This window comes from Arvicola amphibius, chromosome 12, assembly GCF_903992535.2.
Source record: "Arvicola amphibius chromosome 12, mArvAmp1.2, whole genome shotgun sequence".
Lineage (NCBI taxonomy): Eukaryota > Metazoa > Chordata > Mammalia > Rodentia > Cricetidae > Arvicola > Arvicola amphibius.
The window spans coordinates 50,909,467-50,933,369 of record NC_052058.2 but is presented as its reverse complement, the minus strand read 5'-3'; positions in this window follow the sequence as shown (position 1 = coordinate 50,933,369).

Sequence of the window (23,903 nt, the reverse complement as noted above, 5' to 3'; positions counted from 1 at the left end):
TTTGAATAATATTTTGTACAGATGAACTACAAAGCTGAAATTTCTCAGTCTCTAAGAAAATTTTAAGGCTTACAACATATTGCTACTTGTTGTTGTAACTCTCAGAATAATCAGGCTTAGTCCAGTATTCAACTGTTAAATATAAGTAAGCAAAATTACAAATAACAATCATTTGGAGTAATTATTTCAACGATGATTATCAATTCTAAGAACCATAATGACCTAGTTGAACAATTCCCCTAGCAACAGACTGCTTTGTGAAGATTAGAGAATGACAGACAAAGCTCCCATCTGCACTGCTTCTGACTTTGAGGGATTAGAATATTCCATTGTAGGCGTAAAGTAGCCAAAGAACTAAAGACATTCTTCTTGCATAATTCCACTAATTTAAATGTTTTCTAATAGTATTAGTGCAGTTTGAGGTACTTCTGTCAAACATGTGTGTGTAGTGCCCATTCCTGCATGGTTTATTGCATCTGTCCAAGACATAACTGGTCACTTCATTTTGAGATCATGTTTATTATAGAGAGACCCTATGAATTCATGTAGGTACAAGGTACATCTGCGGTTTCACTTAAAGGAGCTTTCTTCAAATCCAAACAATGTCCTGCTAAATGGAGTCAGCTTTCATAATTTAGACCAAATCAAAAATGATGTCAAGGGGGAAAAACACTGTTTCTTTTGTTATAGCAATTATTTGGGCGAGAGCTGATCTTAAAACCATGTTTTGGGGTCAGAAACTTGGCTCAGACAGGTTTGCTGCTAGCTGGGCTACTTGGTGAACACCTGAATGAATGCAATCTGCGTAGATAGCGGTTAAGGGCTCTTTCCCCAAGTCTTTCCTCTCTAAAATTCCCCTCCCTATGTCATTCTCCAGCTGGATTTCTCTCATGCTCAAGACACAGGCATAGTTTCCCAAGCAATACCCACAACTTGGCACGTGTCATAACACCGGTAATAAACTCCAGCCTGCTTGAGAAATTCATCTTAACACTTAGAACATATGAGAATTGTCATATTTTGACAAAAGCTTTTTTTTTTAGTTACTAAATTAAAGATCCTGGGAAAGATGGGTTGGTCTAGATTATCCAGGTAGGCCCTGACTATGACACCAATGTCCTTGAAAGAGAAGAAAATGGAACTTTAGACGTGGAGGATGGAGGAAAAGACAACGTAACAGGTTTCCTATCTCTTCATTCATGGTGAGTATACCTTATTTTGTCTGTTAGGCCAAAGATTCGGTTCATTTTAGGAGATTTGACTGATTTTCTTTTCTCTTGAGAGAGAAAATAGTATGTGAGAGGGTAGACAGAGAAGCGATCTGGCCACAAACTAAGAAATACTAGTAGGCCCCACACTGGAAGTGCTACGAGTGTTCCAGAGAGTCTGAGAGATGCCAGACTCCACACTGGAAAGGGTACTAGTATTCTATGGGTCTGAGAGATGCTAGGCACCATTTGCATGGTGACAGTTGAAATCTCGCCTTTAGAATATATAACTATATAAAATATGGATATATATGTATATAAATATATAAAAGAATATATACATACATATATATATATATATGTATATATACTTTCTGCTGATTTAAGCCACAAAGTTCAAATAAGAAACTGACACAGCATAAGGGAAAGGATAATTTATTCAATACTAACAGAAATCGGTTATGTTTTTGAAATGCAATTGAACATTTCTCTAGTTCATGATCCTTTAAATATGAAAATTCTAAAGGTCTCTATCTACTTTTCGGCTATTTAAAATCTGAGGCCTGTGGTCAGTCATTTCTTTCTAAGGCAGAATGATTTCCACAGTTTTCTGATGTAGGAATCTAACATCGACAGCCTGGAAATAAAAATGGGGTTGGACTTTAAGCAATTTAAGTTCTGTGTGGCTTGAGCTGGGATTTTTTTTTTTTTTATCAATCTGTATAAAGTAACTCATATATTCTTTCTGGGTTGCTCTGTGATTTCCAGTCTCTGTGGTTAAGCCCCTAGAGTCCTAAGGCAGCTGTGGAAAACAAGAGCTTCTTTCTGCTTGGACTGTGAATTTAAGGTTCTGAAAAGTTGTAAAATAGTTGATGAGAACTTTCTGTTTTCCACCTCTGATGTGTTTGAGAAACTCATTTGATCAGAAAAATAAATCCTCTTAAGTAGTTGAAAGTAATTTTCCATCAGAAATAGGTGAATTATTTCTCTTATATTCTTGCTTATGCTATTGTATATGTCCACACACACACACACACACACACACGCACACGCACACACACACACCTCTACAAATATAGTGTTACACATCACTTTTAAGAACAGCATCTTTTGATTTTGCTTGGCTCCATCTTTCTTCTCACCTTGTGTTTATTCAGTCTTTCTGAATACAATCTCCCAGCTGGGCAACACCTCTCAACACACTGCTGAGCATCTTCTTCAGTGTCAAGAGTTACACAGTCATAGACAAACACTGGTACTAGGTCAAGAGTAAAAAAAATGCCATTATGGTTTTTATCATATTCCTGTGCCTTTTATGAGATTTATTAAATAATAGTAATAGATATTCCTGTAAGTCTATACACCTATCTCTCATTTCTTCTTTTTATTAAAGACAAAATAGTACTGGGTATTATTTTATTATTTATCCAGTATACTGGATGTAGTTTATTTAACCTTTCATCGTGGGCCATTACTTATTTTCTGGTATTTTGTACATTAAGCAAAGTATTACAAGATTCTTATAAATGTTTTTGTTGCACGAGTTCTAACTGGTCTCAATAATAAAACCCAGAGTCTGATATTAGGGGGTGAAAGCTGAAAGATCAGAGAAGCAGAGTAGCCAGCCACTGGTTCTTACCTCTATGAAATCCTCAGACTGAATGGGGTATCCTGTCTCTATGAGTCCTCAGACTGAATGCCATGAGCTTCTATCTCTTCCCACCTTAAGTTCCTCTCTCCGCCCAGCCCTATCACTCCTGTCTCCACCTCCCTAGTGCTGGGATTACAGGTGCGAACTGTCACCACTGCTTGACTCTGTTTCTTTTTTAGAGAAACAGGGTGGCCTTGAACTCTCAGAGATCCAGCTGCCTCAAACTCCTAAATGCTAGGATTAAAGGCATGTGCTACCACTGCCTGGCCTCTATGGCTAACTAGTGTGGCTAGCTCCGTACTCTGATCTTCAGGCAAGCTGTATGTGTTACAGCCAGCACAAACAAAACATCACCACATGCCTTTTATGCTTTGTGCTTGGGAGAGGTATAAAAGATGGAGTTGCAGAAGCGAAGCATAACACGACTTTACTTTTAGAACATTTTCCTAGATTTTTTTCTATAAAGACAATACCACTTCATATTTTCCTCAGAGAAGTATAAATGCCCCATTTTATGTCATCCTTACAAACCACAGGTTCTCGGTACTTAAATTTTTCTTTTTAATTAAATAGGAAATACTCTGTATTTTGTTTTTGCTTCCATTCATTGTTAATGAGGTTGATTATACAGTAAGTCAGCAACTATTGTTTTCCTCTGTACTATCTTTACATATTCTTTGTCTATTTTTCTATCAGGATATTAGCTAGTTAATTTCTAGTTAATATTTACTAGTTAATTCAATTTTCCTACCCCATAATGGGTTAGTTTATCATATATAAAAATGATTTATTATATAATATATATACACATGCTACATATATGTATACATATATATGCATATATGTAGTGTGTGTGTGTGTGTGTGTGTGTGTGTGTAGAGGAAGATTATATATTCCAGGTTATCCTCAAATTTATTGTGTAGCTGGAAATGACCTTGAACTTTTAATCCTCCTGCCTTCCCTTTCTTGGGAAGACCTGTATACCCATGCTTGTTTTGTGTGGTGCTTGGGATATAACCAATGCTTTTGCTGTTGCTAGGCAAGCACTCTATTACATACTAGGCTACAATCCTAGCCCAGTTTTGATAATTGTGGTTTGAACAGGAGTGGACCCCATAGGCTCAAATATTTGAATGGGTAAGGAGTGGTACTGGGTGTGGTCTTGTTGGAGGAAGTGCATCACTGGTGGTGGGTTTTGGGGTTTCAAATGCTCAAGCAAGGTCCTTTCTTCTTTTCTTTCTCTCTATCTTGCTCTTTCTCTGTCTATCTATGCCTGCTGCCCACGAATCTGGATGTAGAACTATCATCTACCTCTTTAGTACCATGTCTGTCTGCATGCTGCCATGCTTCTTGCCATAGTAGTGGACTAAGCCTCTGAACTATAAGCCAGAACCAATTAATGATTTCCTTTGCAAGAGTTGCCATCCTTATAGTCTCTTTTCACATCAATTAAAATATTGACCAAGACAATAATTTACATAGAACGTCACATGAAAGCACTTAAAAAATGAATGTTCACTGGATTCAGTTTTTAAATAATGTTTTCATTCTTGCCTGAATTTTAGCTGAGTCTTGACTTTTTCTTTGACCTGAAGATTAGCATGTGCTACTAGTTTTCTACATAATTAATATTACTTTAATTTCTCAGCAGTTATATGTTGTCAGTGCTGCTATGCTGTGGTCCCAGGGAGCTGCTCACATTAGCTGCACTTTAAAGACAACATGGGAAAGTGGGGTTAAAGGTGTTTGTGGGCAGAAATGCCTGAGTGGATGAAGTATGCTCCACAAGCCTAAGGACCAGGCTTGAGTAGGTGTGGCCACCTTCTTGTCATCCCGTCTCTAGGAAGCAGAGAAGGAATCCTCAGAACAGGTTAACAAGGAAGGCTAACAGAATTGATGACCCTGACTCCAAATGCAAGGTGAAAAGCAGTCAGCGAAGATTCCACAAACACTTGTGTGCATGGACACCCATCCATGCATGTATTCAAACACATGCAAACACAATCACGACACCACACACACACACACAAACCAAAATAGAAGATTGCGTTAGAAGACTTTTATCACTTAAGGAAAAGTGTTTCTTTTTATTTTGTTCATTTTACTCTTTTTTTTTAATTTTCAGTATTAAAATATATTAACATCATTCTGCCCCTCTTCAGTATCTCCAATGTCTGGCCACCAACCCATTCTCTTTAAAATTTATGGCCTTTTATTCTTTAATTGACATATACATCTATAAATGCAACCTGGTGAATCCATTTAGTCAAGCTTATCTGTATATATTTTATGTCTGGCCACTTGAGTTTGGATAGTGTCTTAGTTAGGGTTATGGTGCGATGGAACACCATGACCAAAAGGGAAACTGAGGAAGAAAAGATTTATTTGGCTTACATTTCCACATATAGTCAATCACTGAAGGAAGCCAGGACAGGAACCAGGCAGGGCAGGAACCTGGAGGCAAGAAGCTGAAGCAGAGGCCATGGAGGGGTACAGCTTACTGGCTTGCTTCCCATGGTTTGCTCAGCCTGATTTCTTATAGAACCCAGAACAACCAGCCCAGGAATGATTCCACCCACCATGGGCTGGGCCTCCAGCAACAATCACTAATTTAAAAAATGCCCTTTTAGCTGGGCGGTGGTGGCACACGCCTTTAATCCCAGCACTCGGGAGGCAGAGGCAGGCGGATCTTTGTGAGTTTGAGGCCAGCCTGGTCTACAAGAGCTAGTTCCAGGACAGGCACCAAAGCTACAGAAAAACCCTGTCTTGAAAAAAATACCAAAAATTTTTTTTTTGTTGTTTTTTTGTTTTTTTCGAGACAGGGTTTCCCTGTAGTTTCTAGAGCCTGTCCTGGAGCTAGCTCTTGTAGACCAGGCTTAGAAATATGTGTATTTTTTACCAAAAAATATTTTTAAAAAATGCCCTTTAATTGCTCTTATGGAGGCATTTTGTCAATCAAGGGTCCTTTTTACAGAACTCTAGTTTGTGTGTCAGGCTGACTTAAGACTAGCAACACTGTAACCATCTAGGGTGCTCTTTTCTGGGCAAGACAATTCTCCTTCTCTCACCGTTTTTAAATTGCCTGTAGCTCTTCTTCTAGGGGTGGTGTTCTGTGTAATTTCTCCATCCTTGTTTGTGTTATTAATTGCTATTGTTATTGTTTAGGTCTTGTTTAAGCAGACATATTGTTGAGATTCCATGGCTGAAGTTTTAGCATCCCTGCCATCTCTAGAAGACTTGGTCTTCCAGCAAAATTTCTGGTCCCTAGCCCTTATAATCTTCCTACCCCCTCTTCATCAATGTTGTCCAAGCCTCGGGTGTAAGGGTTATGCTATAGATGTATCAATGGAGGCCAGGAACCCAAGGTCAGCTGGTCTCTGCATTTTCCTAACTGTGACTTTCTGAAATCATGTCTGTCTCCTGTGAATGAAGTTTTTTGATGTGGGAGTGGGCATAAGGGCTACATTCATCTGGGGCCATAAGGATAAATACTTAGAATGTTGTTAGGGCCAATGACCTCACTAACCATCCTCTTTCAGATGCAGGCATGAATTTTGTTGTGTTGGAGTGTACCTGAAACTCAATTCAGCAGCTGCTCATGACCTCCAAGATGTAAGTGCCTTTGTCTCACCCTTAGAGCTGCCTTGCTGCTCTGTTATTGTTGTTCTTAAACATCAGAGCTGCGAAGGACTTCTTTCCTCTCTTGGCATCTTGCAGAGCTCCTTCAGGTATCACGAAAAGATAGTCCTTGGGGGAAAGGCTTTTGTCAGATCCAGTTCAATTCTTCTGATTCCTGTGTCTGAAGTGCATGGTGTCTTCAGCAACAGGGACATAGCTTCAACTTCTGGGCATAACCAAGAGCAACAACAATGGCCACTATTGTTCTAGAGTCTCTTGGACTCTCCTGACAATTCAAAAGGGGGCTTCTCATGACTGGTTGTGGAGCTTTTGTTAAATAGTGTAAGGCTTTCAGGGAATATCATCGCCACAGTGGATGATATCATTTAAACACTATTATGTATATACATCACTTATGTGTGTGTGTTGTATGTCATTTTATATAAAATAAAATCATAGGACTACTACGGGTCTTTTCCAGGATCCTTATCCGTCCCTCTTTCTCTCTCCTTCTGTGTTGACCTCTCTCCCTTTCCAAATCAAAGGCCCTGATTTCTCCCATTTCACCATTCACATCTTCTTTATCTTGCTCTTACTCTCTTTAGTGTGGTTTCCATGTTGAAACTATTTAAAAATAGAATGGAGAATCACATTATGGTTGTAAAATATTTGTAAAATATTCATTCAGTAAATCATTATTGAACTCAACTACATGTCAGGTATTTTCTAAAAAGGTCATTTGGTTTGGGTGCATGGGTGTGAGTGTATGAGTGTTTGAGTTTATGAATGTATGTGTGAGAGAGTGTGTATGAGTGTCTGAGTGTATAAATGTGTTGTGTGTGTGTGTGAGAGAGAGTGTGTGTGTGAATGCCTGAGTACATGAATGTGTTTTGTGTGTATGTGTGTGTGTGAAAGAGAGAGAGAGAGAGAGAGAGAGAGAGAGAGAGAGAGAGAGAGAGAGAGAGAGAGAGAGAGAGAGAGAGAGAGCATGTGTGCCAGTTACAGGCATGCAGCGCCCCTGTAGGTCTGCAGAGTACTGGATCCCTGGATCCTCTGGAACTGGAGTTAGAGGCAGTTATGAGTCACAATGTCGGTACTGGGAATGGAGCCCAGGTTTTCTGCAAGAACCGTAAGTGCCCTTAACTACTGGACCTTCCCCACAGCCTCAAGCCAGGATTTTTTGGAAGTGTTGGCCCTGTAGTGGTGGTAAGCAGCATGAATATGTACCTGGCTTCATATAGTTTACTTACTAGTAGATTATAACTTTATAGTAAGAAGTAAGCATATGATCACATTTATTGTCTCACTGAGTTCTTATATATTCTGACTCTTTTGTCTACTGGATCTGATAGGCTCCTACATTTTTCTATTAGTATTCTTGTTTGCCGAGTTCTACTTCATATGTGCTCTCTGTGTTATAGTTGAGATTCTCTGTTCTTTTTCCATGATAACTTGCAGGCTTACGGCTTCTCTAGTCACTTGATCTCTACCCTGAATACCGGATTGATCTCTTTATTAATGTCAGCCCTGCTTTAGCCATTTTCACTTTTCTTTGAACATAAGGCAGTGTTCAGCTGTGGTTGATTTATTTCATCTGCGTGGATACAGTTGGGTTTTATTTAATCCCATAGTGTGCCAGACAGGCTCTCTTCTATGATAACACATTTCTCTCCTATTTAATATTACAGCCATACAGATGATTTTAGTATTTCTGTGAATTTATTTACTTATTTATTTAACAAACATACTTTAGATACTTACTATATGTCAAGGTACTAGAGGTTCAGCAATGAACAAAACCAATGACTTTCCAAACATGAGCTGTTTATAGTATACTTGGGGAGGGGGATAATGAGAATGTGATAATCATAACATGTTGAGTCTACTAAATTATAAAGCGTATGCAGAAATATGTAGCAGGATAATGCTGCAGGTATTTTTATGGAGGTGCTATGGTTTGAAGGTTTTGCCAAAGCCCGTATTATCAATTTCCCCAAGAGGCGTTGGTGTTGCTTCCCGAGATGTTTGGTCATGTGTGTTCTGCCCTTGGGAATAGGTGGAATCAGCCTCTTTTTTTAATCTCTTCCTGGCCTCCCCTTTCCCTTCTGTCATGTGATGCATCTGGGGGCCTTTGCAGATGCCAGTGTGCTGACATTAGACTTTCCATCCTCTAGAACTTTGAGGGATGATTTTTTTTTGTTGCTGTTGCTCTTTATAAACTACCTAGTATGTGGTATTTTGTTCCAATATCACAAGAAGGACTAAGATGGAAAGTTACAATTTTAAATACAGTGGGCAGAGGAGATTCTGCTGAGATAATGACATTTGGAAACAGAATGAGAGGAAATGAAGCGAGTCAGGTAGGTAACTAAGGTAATAGTTTTCCAGGCATGATGAATAGCCGTTGCCACCTTTAGTGTGCCTGGCAGGTTCAGAGCTATCAAGAATGCTAGAGTGGTAAGTTCGGAAGCAAATAGGTAAAAGAGAGACAATGATGTTAAGGGGGAAACTGAGAGTCTTTTAAAAGCTCTTACCCCAATTGAATTGGAATGTACTAATGGTGTTCTTTTGTTTTGGTTTTTTTGGGGGAGTCTTACTATTTGACTCAGGCTGGTGTAGAACTCAAAACCCTCCTGCCTTAGCTTCCAGAGGTATGTACCACTGTGTCTGGCTATAGTTTGTTTTATTTTTGTATTTTGTCATATGGGAGATTGAATCCAGGACCTTGCATATACTAAGCAAGTGCTCTAAGAGTGTGCTGTGCTGTATCCCCAGACCAACAATTGCATATAAACTGTATATTTATTCATATATATCGAGGTATAAATTTATACATAAGTAAATATACCTTATTGAGTTATGACATTTATATAGCTGTAGAACTATTAGTATTGTCTAGAAATAGAAATTTCTTGATTAACCAGAAAGTTCTTTTTTCTACTTAGTCAATAATTAGCTCCCCATACCTTGCTCTAGGCAATTAGATATCTATCTGTTACTAAAAATTGCTTGTGTCTTTTCCACATTCTCAATATATGGAATATTAGAGTGCCTTTTAGTGTCTGACCCTTTCTTCTCAACAGGATGTTAATGACATCGTGTTCTAACTCATGATGGTATATGGATTCCTAATGTTTTCCCTTTTCACTGCTGAATAATAGCTTCATGTACAAATATACCTCAGTGTAATCATTCATCTGAATATAATTGTCATAAATGTCTTTAGATATCTGTTTTCATTTGTCTTATATTAATCTCTGGAGTATAATAGCTAAGTCTTATAGTCAGGAACTATTTGATGTTATAAAACACACAGAACTATTTGCTAAGTGGTTTGGCCATTTTATGTTTACCTGCAGTTTTGAAGGGTTCCGAGACTTGACATCTTTCTTCATCGTCACTTGGTATTTTCAAATCCTGGTTCCTCTGTACCTCGTAAGTATGGTGCAGTTTTTGGTGTTTTACATATCATTTAAAGTAATTTAACTTTAGAATTTTATGACCTCTCAGCTTTGTAATGGGTAAGGGAATGGCATCTCATTCTATTTTAAATAGTCATTTCCCTGATGACTCATGGCGTTGAAAACACATTAAGGGTGCGCACTGTATATTACAATAGCATCCTTCTATGGGGTCTCTTCAAATCTTTGTCTAGTTTTGTGTTTTGAATTGGGAATGTCCCCCACAGGCTCATGTACTTGAATGCTTGGCTTCTAGCTGGTGGTACTATTTGGGGATTTTATGTAGGAAGTGTCACACAGCGAGGGCTTGGTTTTTAAACACAGGTTCCATGTCCTGATTTCTTTCTGTCTGCTTCCGGTGTGTCTATGATCAGTCAGCTTCCTGCACCTGACCCCATGCTTTTCCCACTTGTCACTATACCCTCCCCAGCATGTGAATTTTATCCCTCTGGAACTGAAAGCAAAAATAAACACTAAGTTGCTTTTGTTTATGATATTTATCATTGCAACAGAAGAGTAATATTTCCATTTCTATTTCTTTATTTAACTCTCTATTATTGAGTTTTAAGACTCCTTTGTTGAATTGTATGAATTCTTATAGATATAAGCCTTTCCAGTGTACATGCATGAATACTTACTCATTTATATGTACATGCATGTACTCCCATATATGTATATATTAATTATAGTTAAGACAGTCAATACTAAAATAATGTTGAAAATGAAAAATCATGTTGCTAGTTTATCTTTAAGAAATAAACTTATGAGTCAAGGCAATGGGTTGTCTGAGACACATCACTGTAAACATACTAACATTGTAGGCAGAAAGTTATTGTGCAACACTAATTGATGAGTAAATATTTTGTAACTCACTGTGTGGAAGTATTATTACAAATTCTTTAATTTCAAAGGAGAACATTAACTCTCCACTGGATACACACTGACTGGCTTGATTTCACTACTTGGCATAGTTTTCCCATTTCTGATGGCCTTCAGGAAATACTGCTTGGTGGGCGGATTATATTATAGATGTACCAATAATCCCCCTCTCCACTCTGCAGCTCAATTGATCTTGAATTAGGCTGAATATTTATCCATCCCGACCTTTTGAAATCTCACAAGTGTGGAGTTATATGCTGTGGGCTTGAATAGATGCTTTTACAATTTTAACATCCTGGGGACGACAAGAAGATCCATTTTCCCAGCAGTTACTTAATTCCACCATAATATATCCTTTACCTGCGGGAAGAGCAACGGTGCATCTCTTTGTGCTTAGTTCAGACTGCCAACTGAGTCTTTTTCTGTTCTTTCTCCTCTGTTCCCTTAACCTGTGCTTGCATAGTATAAAATACCAGAAACAACCTTTTTATTTCCCCGGAATTAGAAAATATTATCCCAGTCAGGGTATTGTTGAAAAATTAACAAATAAAGTGCAGTGAAGTTTTAAATATAAATCACACATCCCTAGGATTTGCTTTTTAACTGCACACCTTCTAAAAAAAATTATGTATTTTTTTTTCTCCCAGCAAATTACCTAGCCGAAAAAAATGACAAGAGTAATCTATTTTTTTCACAGCTGGTTGGTTGGCCAGAGTTTCTCATCAAGGAGTACATGCTGTTTGCTCCCCAGATGGACAGCCTGGATGAGCTACACATCCACGGAGCCTGGGACACGAGGTAGAAATTAGACTGCCAGTACTTTTAATCTTGCACAGCTCTGCACACTCGAAATTGCAAGAGGCCCATTTCCAAATGAGCATCTATTGGGACAATATCCTATATCTTGTCAGAATGAGTCCCATTAAATCCTCAGCTGGAATTGGACCAAAACCTTGTAATAATTACGGGAAACTTATTAAAAAGTTGAAGCCCTAGACTGTGACAGTGGAAACACTCAGGCAACATTAACAGTAATTGAAATCTCCGTGAGTTTTCCCTTTTCAATCACTCCTTGTTGATGGCCCAGAAGCTAAAAGGAAGAAGAAGAAGAAAAAAACCTAAATGGGAAGGTGGGAACTCAACACACCCAACATCACATGGTTCAGTTGTGTTTCTACTATTATAATGTCTTGTGGGCGTGGGCTGAGCTTCTCAGTTTGGGCATTGGCAGCTACCCAACCAAGGTTCAGTAGTCCTTCAAAGCTCATCCACCACTTTCGGGGCTGCCCATGGTTACAGCCTCTACCTCAAATCTGGGTTCTTCTTCCTTTCTCATCTTCCATTCCACCTGTGAAATCCACTGCTTCCTTTGCTGTGTTCTGAGAGGTAGGGATGGTGGGGCACAGAAGAAGTCTGTAATGAATGTGGTGTTGACATGCCATGTTAGGATTGCAAGGCCTCATATTCATGGTCACTAGGAAAGTGGATGCTCATGTTGCCCAATCTAAGGAGGATTGGCAAAGCTCTCCTCGGGGCATGAGTGTGAGTGTTTAGGACAGGTTCATAAATGAGCGTGTACTGAATGGCTTTGTGTGTCAGCTTGACACAAATTAGAGAGAGAAAAGAGCCTCAGCTGAGGAAGTACCTCTTTGAGATCCAGCTATAAAGCATTTTCTCAGTTAGTGATCAATAGGGAAGAGCCCCACCCACACTAGGTTTTCTCATCACTGGGCTGCTGGTCCTTGGTATTATAAGAAGGTGGGCTGAACACACCAGGAGAAGCAAATCAGTAAGCAGGCCCCTTCCATGGTCTCTGCAGCAGTTCCTGACTCTGGGATCCTGCCCTATTTGAGTTGTGTCCTGACTTCCTTCAGTGATGAATAGCAGTGCTGAAGTGTAAGCCAAATAAACCCTTTCCTCCTCAACTTGCTTTATGGTCATAGTGTTTTGTAGCAGCAATAAAGTCCCTAACCAAGACAGAGTGAAAAGACTAGCAACTGCAGCTTCCTCCCAGGTATAGCCTGGACCATCCTACTGAAGCTAGCTAACCCCTCCCACTGGCTATAGCAAAGGAAGTGCTGGATTGTGGTGGGTTAGAACACTCACCTGATTCTGGCTTTACTGCATGCCTGTCTGTCCTTCCTTCATTTCCTTGCTGTTTCTAGTCATGGTTCCTGGCCCTAAGCCATACAAGTTGCAGCCAAGAATTCAAATTTTGAAGAAGCGGTGTTGTAGTCTGTCCTGTCCTGGGAAATATTTTTCTAGTTTATGAAATCATCTCTTCTTTGTTTAATTCCACCACTATAATAGCCCTCATGTTGAGTCATCCTTAGATGGCAAAGCTTTTAACAGAAATTATTCTAGCTGGAAGACTTTTTCCAGTTGACTTTTGTAATTTGAAAATTCATCAAATTACAACTGACTGGCAGTTCTGGGAGGGTCAAACCAAACCAAGTATGTATGAATATGCCATAAGAAAATCTTAGTATGAAAATCAACGGACACTTGTGTACACTCTCCTTACTTCTCTATTCTTGGGAGTGATTCCAAGGCAGCCTCAGTTTTGCTTTGTTTTGACTAATACAACTTGGGATGATTTGCAAAGGGTAATTTAGACTCTTAAGAAAGAAAGAGAGGGCTAGAGAGATGTGCAGTTAAGAACACTGGCTGTTCCCAGGAGAGGTCTTTAAGTCAATTACCAGCACCCACATGGTAGCTCACAACCATGTATAACTGTAATTCCATGGGGTGCATAGTACTCTTCTAATGTGAAGACATACATGCAGACTAAATATCCAAAGTACACAGAAACAAATACATTGTAAAAAGAAAGGGAAAGGAAGGAAGGAAGAGAAAGGAAGGAAGAAAGAGAAAGGAAGGAAGAAAGGAAGGAAGGAAGGAAGAAAGAAAGATAAAGAAAGAAAGAAAGGAAGGAAGGAAAGAAGGAAGAAAGAAAGAAAGATAAAGAAAGAAAGAAAGAAAAAGAAAGAAAGGAAGGAAGGAAGGACAGAGAAGGAACGAAAAATAAGCTACGAACGAAAGCAGCCCGAAAATAACGAAAGCAGAAAACAAGGAAGGAAGGGCAGGAAGCACCCAGACGCCCCGCCCTCCGAACGCCCATCCCGCACGCCCTCCCCCGCGGGCAGGGGCCGGCTTGCTGGCTTTCGTTCGTGTCCTTCCTGCCTGAAGGGGTGCTTCGTGGGGAGGAAAGAAGGGGAGGATCAGGGCAAGAAGGAAGAAGGGAACAGAAAATAATTGAAAGTTGCCTCCAGTGGAGAGTAAATCATGCTCAATGCAAGGTTGGTTTGTGTTCTCTGGTTAATGGAATTATACCCATCTTTATATGGATTCCATTGTTCAACTAGGTGCAAAATCATAGTTTGACTGCCAGGTCAGCTTATGGGGATGAATCTCCAGGAAGGCCTGGAACAAAGGCAGATTCAGAGGTTATCAACACAGCCAAACCTCACGCTCAGCAGCTAAGAAAATCAGTGGCCAAAAGGCAGGCTATTCATTTTGATTGACTGCCAAGGGCAGAAAGTGACTCAAAGGTAGAGGGCAAGAACTCCAGAGTAGTTTTTCCTAGCTTGAAGAAAACTGGTCTATCCAAGATTAGAATGGGTTTCTTTTCTATGGTCTGATCTAGAGGAGGTTTGAGCCACCATTAACCTGAGTTACTGTTGAAGAACTCATAACTGGACAATTGGGGAATGACTCTATGTCCCTTCCAACTTGCATGGCCTATTGCTTTGTAAGACTTGATTGACATTTTATATAATTTTATATAATTTTTATATAATTTTATATAATTAGTATCCAAATAAATAGCAGTATTCTGCAAAGACATCATCTTACTAAATACTTTATGGAACTTGCTGTTAGGGTATTCTTTACAATCTCTTTCTCATAGAGACTGTGACATAAACATGACTCTGGTAAATGTTAAATTGGGTGGACCCTTGAGTAGCTAAGATTCAATGAATTTACATTTGAGATAAGGAAGTCACTTTTGGAGATGATAATTGACACCTCTTCAAACACTTGTTTGAGTAAGATGTCAACTTGGGAAGGAAATAAAGCAACTGCAGTAGGGATCCAGGGCTTTCCAAGCTGAGTTTGCCTTCCAGCCATGCCATGCTATAGGACAGTGCTTCTTCACTAGATCTCTTGTTCCTTCAAATATACTCCAGATAAGAGGCAAATATACTCCTGATAAGAACTCCAGTTGAAATCTCCTCCTTGCCAGATAAGAAGTTACTCTCCAAATGTGAAGTGGTCACACAAATAAAATGGTGCCACAGGCACCACAGTAGGCTCTTGACAGACAGCGGTGGAGTTATGGTGAGAAAGTACCGAGCGACCTGGAACATGGGAGGCCCTATTTTTATTCAACCTAAGAGCTGTGATCGACTCTTTGTTCACTTAACTACGCTAACGTGCTCTTAAGTGATTGCCTCCTTGGAGGACATTAAATCCAGGAAGCTCAAGGACAAATATCATAGGATAATTTAATCTTGCCTCTCATAGAAGGTGGGGCAAAGGAGGCTCAGGAAGCTTGGAAAACAGCAGGAATTTGGACAAGAAAATTCAGGGGCAGTGGTGATTGATATACCATTGCATCTTACTAGACTCCTTTGAACCTTTAGTTAACAAATTCTCTTTTGTCAGTTGTCTGTCCTTTCAGCCTCCATATTAGCTCATTTATGCTTCGCTTGCATCATGTAGAGCTCTTAGGGTACAATCCTTTTCCCTAGTTCCTTAAGAAGTAGAGAGAGAAGATGGTGGAGCTCAAAGATCAGTTTCTACCATTCTCAACACAGTCCTCTCAGTCAGCTTGGCCCTTGACTCTTTTCTTCCTTTCCCCCTCCATGGGACCAGGTTCAGCAAGTTTTGTTCATCTCTGCCTTGGGTCTCCTCCAGTGTGGAGGGAATGTTGGAGGGGATCTGTCTTGACTCTTGAGTGCTGTCAGAAGCTCTTGTTTCTGAGAAGATCCTGAAGATGCCTTGCTCACTTAGGGTACATGAATAGAGATTAAGTTTGAAAGCAAATATAGAAGTAGAGGGAGTGTGAAGCTGAAGCAAAATTGTGAAAGTGCACAAAAGTTTAACACTTCCCATCCCATTTTTTTCCCATCTGGCAACATCATCCTTCAGTGGGCTTTTCTACACCCTGCCTTCGTTTCCTTCTCTGTCAACCTTGACTTGCGGATGCAGGACCAAGTCCTATGGCTTGTACTTGCAGCCTGTCCTATTGCTAAGGAAAGGCCTTCCACTGGGGCCACATCTGGCCTCTCCATTTTTCTTTTACTGACATCTATCTGTGCTTTGCTTATCACCCCAGAACCTGCTGGGAGCTGACAAATGTCTTCCTAGATGACACAGTGGGACACAGACTATCCCATTCCGTACAACTGAGTTGTATCTTGGTTTCCTCTTGCTTCTGTACCAAGTTCCCACACATTTTAATGTTAAAAAATATGGTCTTAATATAGATTAACTTAGATACCTGGTATGAGGTTAAGGTGGCATGTTCTTTCCGGAGGCTTTGAGGGAGCTCCCAGGCCCTTATAAAGTCGTCCTGAATTTTTTTTTTTTGCCGCTCACTGATTTTCATATTCTCTACTAAATTGCCTGTCCCCCACAACTCTCATTTTCTGTCTCTTTTCAGGAGGACCTTGATGATGTTATCCTGGGAATTCCAGAATAATGTCCTTAACTTACTGTAATTGCCAATATAATCACAGGTTCTAAGAACAATGATATAGATATCTTTGTGTGTGTGTGCACGTGCATGTGAGAGAGAAAAACAGAGAGACAGCACAGAGGGAGAGAAATCAAGAGAGACAGAAAGAGAGAAAGACAGAGAGAAAGAGAGAGATAGATAGGGAGAGAGAGAGAGAGAGAGAGAGAGAGAGAGAAAGAGAGAGAGAGAGGGAGGGAGAGAGAACAATTCTTCTCAACCTAGCCTACAAGGAGTTTTCTGGGTCGATAATTCTTTATTTTGTGCTTCAAACTCAAATGGTATGTAAATCCCCATTTCAATGAGTGAAACTTCATCAACATCACAGTTTATGTATCTAAGTTGTTGCACAAATACTTATGAACTTATGAAGTACTTGTATGTGCCTTTTGCTTATAACCCTGCATAGTAAGACAAATTTGAAAGTAAATTCAAACAAGGCTTAAAGTGAAGCCTTTTAATATGAAGGAAGTCATAGTTTGTTGAGAAATGACAAATGAGGTTCTCACCACTGGAGTCGTGGAGGTTTCTGAGCCCAGCACACCTGTGCTTGTTATGTGACACTTCCTGGGAAAATGCAAACAAACTTACCTAAGATAAAGAACTGATGGTAGACCAAAGGAAAATATCACAAAGTCCAAATTGATGAACTATTTATTGAGTTTTACTGGAGTTTATTGAAGGAATATGGGTGCAGGGTTACTCACGGGAGCAGAAATGACTCAAAGGTAACTACAAAGCTAACCCCAGCACTGATAATGGCTCTTGAAACCTGGAGCCATAAAAGTTCACTCTTTATAAAGAGTTTCAATATTTCCTAATTTAATTAAAAATAGAATTTCATATATGAGTATTATATTCACATTTTTTCCACCTTTCCCTTTCCCCCTTCAACTCCTCCTGTGTCCTCCCACTCTCTCTCAACTTCATGACCTCTTTTATAATGCACCAACTGGCATGCCTATCAACAGGTTGTAGAGTGTCTCTTCCAGCTTAGTCTGTACCTCTTCTGCCGCTTAACTAATCTCTGATTCTTCCCTGCTTCTTGGCTTTTCTGAGAGTCTTCTAGGCAGCTGGCTTGTCTAAAAGCATCTCTCAGCAGTTCTCACTTCATATACATGCTTAGTGGATAAGAGGCCTAGTGTATACAATAAGCTTCAGGGACTTCCTGAATTCTTTAATTTGTTTAGTTCCTGAGCTTAACAATCTCTTCTGCAAGATGAAATGTTGCATCTGTCTTTAGAAAATATTGTGTCTGTCTTAAGGAGCTTCCCTGAAGGATGGAAAAGATTCACTCTTTATAAAGAGTTTCAATATTTCTTAATTTAATTAAAAATAGAATTTCATATATGAGTATTATATTCACATTTTTTCTACCTTTCCCTTTCTCCCTTCAACTCCTCCTGTGTCCTCCCACTCTCGCTCAACTTCATGACCTCTTTTATAATAGTAACTATTGTCACATATACACACATTTTTCTTCCATTTGCTCAATACATTAAATTTATGTACCCAGTCCCAACAGATATAAATTTATATGACAGCACTTCATTGGGAAAATGATCAACCAGAAGATCCAGGACCTAGGTGGGTGTGAATATGTAGATGTGTTTAGTCTTGCAAACTATAATTTCTTAGTGAATTGATTTGAGAAGTGCTGCTCTAACCCTTATTTTAAAGGGGAAATACTATTCAGAAAGTCTTTTTCTACACCTGTATATTATATGTTACTTCTTATGTTTGCTTTTAGGAGATTTAGTATTTCAGGTTTCTCATTGTGGTCTTCAATCCATTTGGAGTTAATTTTTGTAAAGAGTGATAGATATGGGTTTAATTTCCATTCTTATTTATCTGGGTATCCAGATTTTCCAGAACCATTTGTTGAAGATGTTGCCTTTCCTCCAATATATGCTTTTGGCATCTTTGTCAAATATAAGATGGCTGCAGTTATGCTCACGCACATTTGGGTCTTCTGTTTTGTTCCGTTGATCTACCCCTGAGGGTAACAAGGACTTGTTCAGTCATTCATCCTGTAAGACATTGTTTATGTATGTATAACGGGCCCATAATTGATATTTTGAGAATGAATGTCTGAGTAAATAAAATGCTATAAAGCTGATTTTGAATGTCAGTTTAGTGGACTGTTTAGCAGGCAGAAAAGTGAGAAAGTTGGGAGGATCAAGGGAACATGGGAAACGTTTGAGATCTGGTTTGTGTTTCTCATTGGCTGAAAGTCAAGAATTTGAAAGAAACTGTTGTGAGGATTGCCTGCATGGTGACAGCACTCCCTTTTCTGAAATATCTCAAACAGGAGTATTAAAACAGCTAATGAATCATGCCACATGTCAGAAAGTTTGTCTTACACCCTGTGACCTTTGGGTTGAACCTTGTAGGCATCCTCTCTGGTCCTTCAACCTGAATAATGAACCTCATTAAACCACCTTGTAAGTTCACTTCTGAAAGGAAGTTCTTGACGATAAGAAAAATAAAACCCTTAAAACTTTGCTTAGTTTTAAACTTTGCTTAATCTCTGAGTTTCTTGGTAAATTATATCTGCTAAGCTATATTATTTCAAAAGCTGAAGAATTATACAGCTTTTTAAAAAAGCTAATCATCAAACCCTTTTCTGAATATTTTTAAAAAGATTTATTTTTAACCATTATCTATGTGTGTGTGTGTGTGTGTGTGTGTGTGTGTGTGTGTGTGTGTGTGTGTGTGCACGCATGCCTATGTCAGGGTGTGCTATATGTGTGCCAATGCCTATTGAGATCAGAAAAGAAAACATGGGTGTTTGGAGCATAAACTTCTTAAAGAGTAGTAGCAAGCATTCTTACCACTAAGGCATCTTTCCAGCCCCTCACACAGCTGTTTTTAAGACAATAGAATGCATGCTTTTCTCAATGCTGGCACTCTGAATCATTGAGTATATACTTTTCTTTTCATAGATCCCAATTTAGCTTCAACTTGACTTCTAAGATTCTCTCTTTTATTTTTTTTTCCTAAAATCCTTTTCTTTGGCATAAGTCAAGATTTTGGCCAGCCTGAAAGGGACTTGTATCTGCATTGAGATGAGGATGTCACTGGGAAAGAGTAGATTCGATTCTTTAGTGTATAGTCAATACATTTTAATCATATGGTAACTGATGACATGAAGCTAGTGTTCTGATCACTGGACATGACTATTACAGCAATTACACTATGTCTTCATAGTGACTTCTCTGACTTTTGAACAAACGTGTAAATAAATTTGAAACTAATTTTTCTCCATGTGTAGATACATCACTTCTTTTTCCTAAATCAAAGGTGGCTACACCATGGATCTGATTTGAATATATCTAGTTTACTTTTTAAATTTTTAATATAGTATTTACCACTTTTTCCTCTTTGTCTCTCTGTCTGTGTCTCTATTTGTCTGTCTATCTCTCTGTCTCTGTGTGTATGTGTGTAAAAATTTCTTAGGTATATTCACAAAACAATCTCATTTAAGCCAAGAAATCATTAATTTTAAAGATTTAGTATTTTCCCCAAATGGGGTAGAGCAGGGGACAGGATCATGTATTAGTTGTTATTTCTGTTTGTGTGAGAAGACATCATGACTAAAAGCAACTTAGAGAAAGAAGTGCTTATTTGGGCTTATCATTCAGAGTCATAAAAGTCCATCACAGTGGGGAGGATGGCAGCAGGGACAAGAAGCCGAGAGCTCACATCTTGTCTATGAGCAAGAATCAGAGAGTAAAACGGAAGGGAAACGATGCTTCTGCCTGCACAATTTGCTCCCTGCCTTCTTCCAGCAAAGCTTCATCACTAAACCTCCCCACAACAGCAGCACCACCTGAGACCAAGTGTTCAAATGCCCAAGACAATGGGGATCATGTCTTCTTTTACTACCACAGGAGGGTACATTGTATTCTATCAGCTATGTATATCTGCCAGCTCTGGCTGACATCCAAATTTACATCTTTAAACCACTCCACTGTTTTTTTTTCTAATGAAACTTTTTAGAAGAGTTTTCTACACTGATGAGGATGTGTAGGTCCTCAGGTTTCATTCTCTCTTCAGTCCTGTCTCTTCTTAAACCGCTAGATCCTGGTACCCGTATCTGCTCAGCCTCACATCTTAGGGCAGGTCATGACTTCTCTTCTGTACGCCCTACATCCTCTAGCAAACCACAGCAGCTCTATCTTCACAAAATGCCTGGAATCTGACCTTCTTTGGCCTGTGGCTAGCTCCTGTCCCGGTCCAGGGAATTATTGCTGTCTGGAATGACTGTATCAAATCCCTGGTTGTTCTGCTTTTGTGCCTACTTAATCAGAATATTTGTGTCTCTCTGAAATTCACAGGTGTGATTCTGATCCCCAAGGTGATTTTATTAGGAGATATTTGGGAGGTAGTCATGTCATAAAAGCGACTCCTATGAGAAAAATTAGTACATTTATGAAAGAAAATCTGAGAACAAGGCCTGGTAATACATGTGATGGAGGACTCTCATTGGTTAATAAAGAAACTGCCTTGGCTTTTTGATAGGGCAGGATTTAGATAGGTGGAGTAGACAGAACAGAATGCTGGGATATTTCGGGTGTAAAGCTAGCCATGTGGGAGCCGGGCGGGACGAAAAGCAGGCCTGCTTGTCTCATCACTACATACATGTACATCATCTCAGTATTGGGAGTTAGAGGCAGGAGGCTCCGGAGTTTGAAGTCATCCTTGGCTACAAAAGGTGTTAGGCCAGCCTGGACTATATGATGATATACCTGAGACCTTTGAGCAAAAATAAATAAATAAATAAATAAATAAATAAATAAATAAATAAAAGAAGTTCAAGAGAATACTCTGGTCCCTTCTGGCCTTCTATTGGGTAGTGCTGTGGTCTTCAGGAATCATGTAGTGAGATTGCAGCTGATAAGGCAGAAGGCATACCCGCCAGAACAAATGCATGCTGTTGGAGGCAAACCCAGTTTACAAGGTGCTGGGCCTTCCACCTTTTGCATATAGACTGATTCTCACAGTGGATCTCTTGTGATGCCATAAGCACTCTCCTTTGGTGCAAGGTTCAACAGAGTATGGATTATTGGGCATAATTCTTTCCCATGTACTGATAATACTGAGTCATACCCCCCACTCCGTAGGACCACCCTTGGGAAGTTCAGTCGCACAGTCAATAACCTTGGTCCCCACAGTCTAATCTCTGCTTTGTTTCCTGAGATCCATTAGAAGCCACCTCCCCACAACTATCTCCCATTTGACAGGACATGCAGTCAAGAAAGGAGTCTTTTATATAGATCACATTGGGACCTTCAAAGACAAAGGAACATCCAGGCTCAGAGAATTGCCTTTGTTTTACGTGTGTGTATATAAACTGGAAACTTTATAGAACAGTCAAGAAACTGATGCAGAAAAGATAGTAGTGGAGAATTCATTTTGCCCTTAGATCTAAGTCCCATGCTTGCTGTAAGTCTTCTTCTGGACCCTGAGGGGACACTGAGGCTGGCACTCAGAGGTCCCCAATATTGTAGGTCAGCTTGAGAAGCATGTACCCATGGGAAAACGAGCCTTTCAGATCTAAATCTCCAGTTACCTTGATCTTAGGCTCTCCACCTCCAGCCTTGTAGAAAGAACAGCAGGCTGCTCTGGATATTGGCTCTACCTCTCTCCAATTTCAAAATGGTGCCGCTTCCCGCTACCTGGCTCCCGGCCACCGGCTAGCTTTACCCAAAATAATTACATAGAAACTGTATTCATTTAAACACTGCTTGGCCCATTAGTTCCAGCCTCTTATTGGCTAACTCTCACATCTTGATTAACCCATTTCTAATAATTTGTGTAGCACCACGAGGTGGTGGTTTACCGGGAAAGATTCTAGCCTACATCCATCTCTGGTCAAAGAATCATGGCGACTGACTCACTTACCTTCTTCCCAGCATTCTGTTCTGTCTACTCCACCCACTATGTTCTGACCTATCAGGCCAAGCAGTTTCTTGATTAATTAACCAATGAAAGCAACACATAGAAAGAAGACCCACTTACATCACAGCCTGAGACGGTCTAAGAGAACTGCCTACTTTCCTTTTTCTAGCACATCTTCCACACAGGAGACAGCCTGACTCTGAGTGTAAACATTATCGTGTCATATCTATCCAATGGTGCCTATCTCACTCCTGAGCCCCTTCCCCCTAAGATTATATAATGGTGTTCATGACTTGTGATGATCATGTCAGTGGTGGTGGCTGCTTTCTGCTTCATTCTGATCTCATCTCATCTGTCACTTCTTCTTCCTCTGTTCTGGCCAGTCTGGCCTCATTGCTGCCTCTTGAGCACACTGGCTACTCTCCTGTTCATCAAAATCTTTGCCATTTGCTGTTCCCAGTGCCACCAAGCACACCTGCTTCCCCTTACTCGCCTGACCTCCCCTCAGTTTTATTGAAACAGAAGACTTCTTTTTATTTATGGGGTTCCTCCCAGAAACTTCTGTCTCCTTACCTTGCACTGTTTTCTTTTTCCCATTGCATCCATCACCTCATATTAGGCTTCATATATACCTGCATCTGTTTGCTTTCTACATCTTGGCCCAGAATCTAAGTACCATGAGACGGAAAAGTATTATTTACTGTTATTTCCCCAGTGTCTAGCATTATAGGGTACACCCAAGAAATATTGTAGTTATAAATAAACAACTTCAGCATTCTTCATATCGTATAACTAAGTCACTTTTTATGAAAGTCATCACAGGACGCATAACCAGCTTTAAAAACCTAATAATTTGTTGGCACCCCTTCATATCAAAACCATTCCTCTACTCCATTATTCAAAGCAGCTCCTTGGTATGCTGTCTTAGAAGTGTGTGGATAATTTTGTGTGTGTGGAGGACAAATTACAGATATGTGAGAGAGCATAGCCAGAGGCAGGGACATCTGAGAGTCCGGAGTTAACATCACCAGATTGAACTGGGCTGTGTTGGGAGGGAGAGAATGAGAGGGGAGAGAAGAGAACTAGGTACAGCAACCAGGAGGCCAAAGGTACAAAAGGGGAGGGCCAGGTAACCAAAATGTCTGGATATATAAGGAAGAGCCTCTGGTGGAAGGGCAGCACAGTCCCTGGGCTGGAGAGTTCAGGGTAGAGTGTAGGGTATATAAACCATCTCCTGTAACAGGTAGAGACTGAGGGATGCTGGGAGAACCTGGCAGCCAGGTCCAACTTTGAGAGATTAGACACCTGAGTAATTTGTCTAGGGTTTGAAACTTAGCATCCCAGCCTTTTGTTGATAACAAATGAAGGATAAGGGGTGACATAATTGTGTATAACTATTTACTGTTGATACTGGGGCACTGTTGGGAGTCCCAAGACTAAGG